The 6,948-nt window shown below is 39.2% G+C and overlaps 1 long non-coding RNA gene across 1 annotated transcript in view; it reads right to left on the bottom strand.

Annotated features, from left to right (window-relative positions):
• Positions 1-4,519, bottom strand: part of LOC142103447 (uncharacterized) — a 13,485-nt gene extending 8,966 nt beyond the window's left edge. The window contains exon 1 of the long non-coding RNA XR_012679356.1: positions 4,417-4,519. This is a non-coding gene — a long non-coding RNA (uncharacterized LOC142103447). The remainder of the gene's footprint in view (positions 1-4,416) is intronic.
• Positions 4,520-6,948: the final 2,429 nt, after the last annotated feature.

The following is a 6,948-nucleotide window of genomic DNA, read 5'->3' as shown; positions in this document are numbered from 1 at the left end:
GCCAAGTTAATATTCTATCTAGTCTTTTGAAATAATAATAATATTATTATCATTACTATTATGAGTAATTGTATTGTTATTATTATTATGGTTTAAGATGTGTGAATGCAAGTCATCTCAGCAACTTGGCTGAGATTATTAGCTTCCTTTAAATTGTACCAGTCTCCCATTTACAACGGAGGAGAGGGCAGCCTGTCACTTCCCCAAGAACTAGTGACATTTAGCCTCAGTGTTAAGATTAGAGCTAAGATTGATTATATCGTAACCTCCTGTAAGATAGCTGAGGCTAAGGTGCACCTGGCGAGAACCACGACGCGCGTTTCGCTAAAATGTGCTTGTTCAATGCAAACCCTTTTGGACCAAACGGACCAAAGCGGGCAGGTAGTAAGCTCTCTCCAGCTGCAGCACTATATAGGATTAGAGAGATTCTGATCAGGGAGAATATTATATGTCATCTATCCAATTATACACAATATAGGTTGTATTCATTTTCAGTTTATATCTCTATATAGGGGAATTTCAATCATCGAGTAATATTTGAATGCTAAGAGGAATCCACCACTATATAGGTATAAGCCAGAGGAGTATCAGAGGACAAGCTGTCATTAGTAGTTAAGCAGGATAGCAATATTATATATTATTATTATTGCAATATATTGATTATAAAACCTTCAAATAATATAGGAGACTACTGAAGGGCATCCAGATATTTTAAATACACATTTTTGCTTATTTTCATTCTGCTGGTTACTAATACTTTAATTTTAATATAATTTAATGAAGGTTAAATTTTAATATAAGAAGACGTTCCATAATACTCACAATAGAACAGAGAATTTAAGGGAGTCCATAGTGGACCATTTTCGAATAAACTTCTGGTTTCTCTTTTCTTATTGTGATATAAAGGTGTCAGAACACACAGTGCATCACAGCTTGCTGTGTATGGGGCTGTGTAGCTGCAGACCGGTCAGAGTACACATGCTGACCCCAGTCCACTACATTGGGCACGTGAGCGCCAGAACTGGACCATGGAGCAATGGAAGAAGGTGGCCTGGTCTGATGAATCACATTTTCTTTTACATCCTGTGGACAGCTGGGTGCGTGCGAGTTGTTTATCTGGGGAATAGATGGGACCAGGATGCACTATGGGAAGAAGACAAGGCGGCGGAGGCAGTGTGATGCTCTGGGCAATGTTCTGCTGGGAAACCTTGGGTCCATGCACTCATGTGGATGTTACTATGACACGTACCACCTACCTTAACATTGTCACAGAACAAGTACACCCTTCATGGTAACGGTATTCTTATTCTTTCAGCAGGATAATGCTCCCTGTCACACTGCAAAAAATGTACAGCAATGGTTTGATGAACATGACAGAGACTTCAAGGTGTTGACTTGAACTCCAAATTCCCCAGATCTCAATCAGATCAAGTATCTCTGGGATATGCTGGAAAAACAAGTCAGAGCCATGGAGGCCTCACCTCACAACTTACAGAAGATCTGCTGCTAACGTCTTGGTGCCAGATACCACAGGACACCTTCAGAGGTCTTGTGGAGTCCATGCCTCAATGGGTCAGAGCTGTGTCGGTGGCATTAGGGGGACCTACACAATATTAGGCAGGTGGTTTTAATGTTGTGGCTGATCTGTGTGTGTGTGTGTGTGTGTGTGTGTGTGTGTGTGTGTATGTATATATATATATATATATATATATATATATATATATATATTTAAATACAGAATTACAGTGTGATTTTTCTTTTTATTGTAATGGAAGCTGCAAACGATTCTTACAAACATATATAAAACTGGGAAAGAAATTGGAAAGCCAGAGCCATTAGTTAGTATAACAGATGGCATCACATTTTAAGCTGCAGGCAAATCGCCAAAATGACATGACTAAATACAAAAGACAATCCCCACAGTATTGCATTTTTATTCCTATGGAGCAGCCGGGGCTGAAAGGCGAGACCCTTTTTTTAATAACGTTTCTTTGACAGGCTTAGGGCTATTGTAATGCAGAGAACTGTGGTAGACGTTCAGCCAGGAGAACGGTCCTCACTGGGAGCCCTCGGCTCCCGGCTGCACATTATGCAGAGAAAACACATTAATCTTTAGTTACTGGTAAGGAGAATATTGCAACAATAAATTTCTCTCGGCCGAGATGGTGCAAAATGCAATTAAGGAAGCAGTGATGTGAAACGATACTCCACGAAAATGATTGGTTCTAAGAGAACAAGAATTCTATTTAATTAGCACTGAATCTGGAAAACATATACAACCAAACAGCCCAGTAACGTGATGCACAGGAGAAGACTAATTGAGGAACGTGACAGCTTACAATCAACAGCAGCCCTGGCCGACCTGTGGCTGTGAAACTACAAGTCCCAGCATACTTTGGTTGCAGATAGCCAACCGACAACTGCTGGGACTTGTAGTTTCACAACAACTAGAGAACTACAGGTCGTTTAGAGCTGTACTAGATCACGGCTATCAGTTTGGACCTGTACGTCTGATATAGCTTTTAAATTATTATTTATTTAGCTCTCAGCTTCCTTCTAGAGTTTATTATACAAAACCCCACCCGATAGACCCAAACCACAACCCAATACACCTCGGTCCCCTACAGCATGTGGGATGAGATTATAACACTTTTATGGCTGGCCTTCAGCTTTTTGACTACTGAAAATCAGGACTATCCTGTGAAAATAGGGACTATTGATAAGTATGCATAAGATTTACAACACACCCGTCACCTACACACACTATGAACTGTGTTTTTTTTTTTTTTTGAAAGGGTGGGTAGATGGCAATAAGAACTTCTCATGTGTCCATAATCCCAAATTGTCAAATATTGAACCTCTCGTTACATGTTTATTATAAGTTGTTTTATAAGTGCAGTTGTTATGTATTAAACAGAGGTTCTATTGAGTTTAATGTAGTTGTTTCAGGAGTGGTTACTGCTCCCTCCATGGGGGTGGGTTAGACTGTAAGCTCCTTTGGGGCAGGGACTGATATGAAAGATGACATATTCTCTCTACAGCGCCGCGTAAAATAAATTAATGGTAATAACCAAGACGGCTTGTGTCTTACAGATTGTGTATTCAGTCCCATCATCTGTAGAGTACATTATTCACTGGCATCTTTCTGGTGAGTGTGGGGAGGCCGGTCAGTGAGGTACCCCTCCCATAGTCCTTCGGAGCGCCCTCCTGTCCATTAGCCACAGTAACTTTTACTGTCTTACTGCACCCACTCTATGGAATTCTCTCCCTCGCACATTAAGACTCTCCTCTGGTCTACAAGCTTTCAAGCAATCTCTGAAAACCCACCTCTTCAGACAAGCTTATAATATTCCTCAACCACCCTCTTAACCTCACTACCTTACCCTATTACCACCTGTTATACAACTATCCCTTGACCAACATTGTTGTGTGACAGGATCATTTAGCTTATGAGTCACTTTTACCTTTGCAGCCTGGCTGGGCCGACTGCAAATGTAGAGTTAACCTCATGTGTCAAACTCCCATTGTCCAACAGATTGTAAGCTTGCGAGCAGGTCCTTCTCACCTCTTTGTCTGTTTTACCCAGTTTGTTTATTAGTTTGCTGTGTTTGTCCCCAATTGTAAAGCGCTACGGAATATGTTGGTGCTATATAAATAAATGATGATGATGATGATGTCTTACTAAGGTATAAGAAGCTTTTATCATGGCTCCAGACTTACTGCACGATGCAATCATTCATGAAGCACTAGTAGCAGCCACAATACATTTAAGTGTTGTCATCTCTTTTACAGCACTTTTGACTTTAGGTTCTAGTTTTCCAAACTCAACAGTTGACCTTAAAGTGACTGAGTTTCCTGCATACAAAACATTCCCATGTTTGACATTGCTGACTGTAATCCTCACCCCGATACTTTATATACTGATAATCTCTGGGCACGTTGTCATTGTTCACCCTCTCTGCTTCCTGCCTGTATCCATCGCTAAGATTGCCCGTGGCATATTCCAATGCGAGCTGGGGCCAGTCCTATAGTGGGCTACCTTGGGGTGAATCACTGGAGCAGCATCGTTCCATTCTTGAACGAAATTTTAAGTTTGGTTTAAAAATCAAATGAAACGATCGATGAGCTTTGGAATGATAACCGTCCATCATTTGAGCGTGCACACTGATGCGCTAATCAGTACGAACAGTCGTTTTCTTGTGCGATTGCCCGATAATCGTCTGCAAACCGCGTTGTGTGTACCCAGCCTTAGTCACCAATGGAACAGCGCCCCCCAGAGGCCAAACGTATCAAAGCAAATGAAAAACTGCTTCTTAGCTTTTCAAAGCAATAATTGTTTAAAGGATAATTCCACCCAAAATTAAAAATATAGGGTGGAGTTAGCCAAGAACCATAAAATAACCAAATAGTACCAACCTGTTCTCTCCTGATCTGAAAAGCGACACAAAGTCTTCAATTGTCCAAGAAGGAGAAATAGATGATGATGATGATGATGATGAAGCAGAACCTTTTTTCAGCTGCAGAGCTGACGAAGGCCTAGACCCAATGACGAGACCCTTATATAAGAAGACAGCCCATCATGTCAAAAGAAACGAAGGAGATGACAACAAATTCTCTAATAAGCCTTCTGTTCATTGAAGATCAGCACATACCGTGATACATCTGTAATATGTAGCTCACATTCCACACAAATTAACTCCAGATGTTCCCCCTATCACGTAGACTTCCAGTCCCATTGAATACTCCGAGCTACACCTCATAGCTGCTGCAGACAAAGCACAATTGCAAGAAACACAGCAATGGTGCAGACAAATCTGCACGACTCACGTATTATTCACTGTAGACTGGACGCTCTTTCATAATATTGTCGAATTAAACCTTCGCCATTTTTTAAAAACCACAACAAGACATAAAAATGTGGACCCATGGTGCTTATTGATTTTCATACGGACACCTATTTGTCCGTGAAGAGCATATGAAGGTATACAAAGACTTTCAGGTCCTACAAAATGCATAAATCCATCTGTTCCCTAGTGAAACTGGGTGCGAAAATAGCCGTGGATTGCCACAAAACTCCATTTGTAATACGCTTTTCTACATTTGCAAATGATCTGATACATATACACACACAAACAGACACACACAGTGTGTCACAGTGTCAGTGGCTAATGGAGTTTATGTGGCAGTCATAACAATAATTATTAATAAATTGCAAAAAAAAAAAAGCAAAACAGAAATCATTTAGATCGCCTCCCCAAAAAATCTATATTGCTCATGTTCAATCATTACTCAATGTACTACAGAAAAGAGGTTTCTCTTTTTACAAATCTATAACCATTCATTTGCAATATTGCGGAAACCATTAGCAGATTTGCAGAGATTGTTTTACCATAGAAATATAAACAGCAAGTATGGTAGTAAAATAAATGTGTATCACTTATTGCTGTACAAAAATAGGTTTAAAGGTATTACCAAAACATTAGGAGATGTTATAAGGCATCCAAATAGTTTCATTTAAATTCTTCTAGTGACATCGGCAGAATTATTTTTTTACCACCTGTATGTGTGGAAATAGAGGTGCAGAATAATTCCTTAAAATTATAATGTTTTGAGTGTACAGTAAAACTTGTAAAGTTTGATAATTAATGTATTTGTTTATCATGTGAATATAATTATGTTTCATAAGAAATCCTTTAGGCTGTTATGTATACCTTAAGAGCGCTGTTTAATGTCTGATCACAACCTGTCTCACCGATACTTTTCAGTTTGTTTTCTTGTACCTAGAAAGCCCATCACCAGCAGTTCATCAGAACACACTCAACTCTCAGCCCAAGTACATCAACACACATAGAAAAGTCTTATTGTGGCTCATTACAAAACACAGACACTCACCCCAAGTTTATTAGATCACACAGAAAAAATCTCGCCCCATGTTCATCAAAGAAATGTGATATCAGGTTCATTGCATTGAAACAAAAAATATCTAGTCAAACCCAAGTTCGTTAAAGCTTTGATGAGGAACTGTTGTGAGCTGGAGAAAGCTGTTGATTTTGCTATCAATGTCCGAGCATATTGAATTTTTTCTAAATTTTTGGTGTATGTAACAGGCTTCCATAAGTGTTTTAGGAATGTGTCTCACACGTCTATGCCTTTGCAAATGTAACGTTCATTTAAATGTAGAGCTGTAAGATGCCTCTAAGACAACGCACTGTTGAATACATGTCACTATGATCATAATCTCATATCATCAGAGAAACAACACCTGAAAAAAAATCTGTAAAACCTTGCCATAATACCGTTCTGTCTAAAAATAAATAACCCGCAAAATCACATGTTGGCTCTTTATAAATACTGGAGAAACTCGGCGGTAACCACCTTAAATTAAACTGATATGTAATGACTAAATTACTTTATTAACTGAATTCATTAACTTTTTTATACACTACATTACATGTAGATATAATAACTGTCACAGTTTCTAGATCACCCAGCAGGTCACATGTTCCAGATCACCCAGCAGGGCTGCAAATAACTGTCACAGTTTCTAGACCACCCAGCAGGTCACAAGTTCCAGGTCACTCAGCAGGTGCACAGGGAGAGTTTACTGTCACAGGTTCCAGAGCAACCAAAAGGTGTACAGGTGTATTGTCAACTGTCACATTCTCCAGACGACAATGGTAATGCATTGTTGTAAATGTCGGGTCGACAAAAAAATCCCAAAACAATGCAACTATTTACAACATCAATATTTTTCTGCAAATCTACAGACCAAGACCTTTTTATTTGGTATCTCATGTGCCCTGCTCAGACCATGGCTTCATAGAAATAAGTCACTCATAATTGTTGTACCTATGCTATTATCATATAGATATACAGAACAATAGTTTCCTACTCTACAAACATGCTATATATCTTAAATATGTCCTATTCATGTGTATTCCATGTTCT

This window comes from Mixophyes fleayi, chromosome 10 (assembly GCF_038048845.1).
Source record: "Mixophyes fleayi isolate aMixFle1 chromosome 10, aMixFle1.hap1, whole genome shotgun sequence".
NCBI lineage: Eukaryota > Metazoa > Chordata > Amphibia > Anura > Limnodynastidae > Mixophyes > Mixophyes fleayi.
This window is presented reverse-complemented; position numbering and strand designations above follow the sequence as displayed.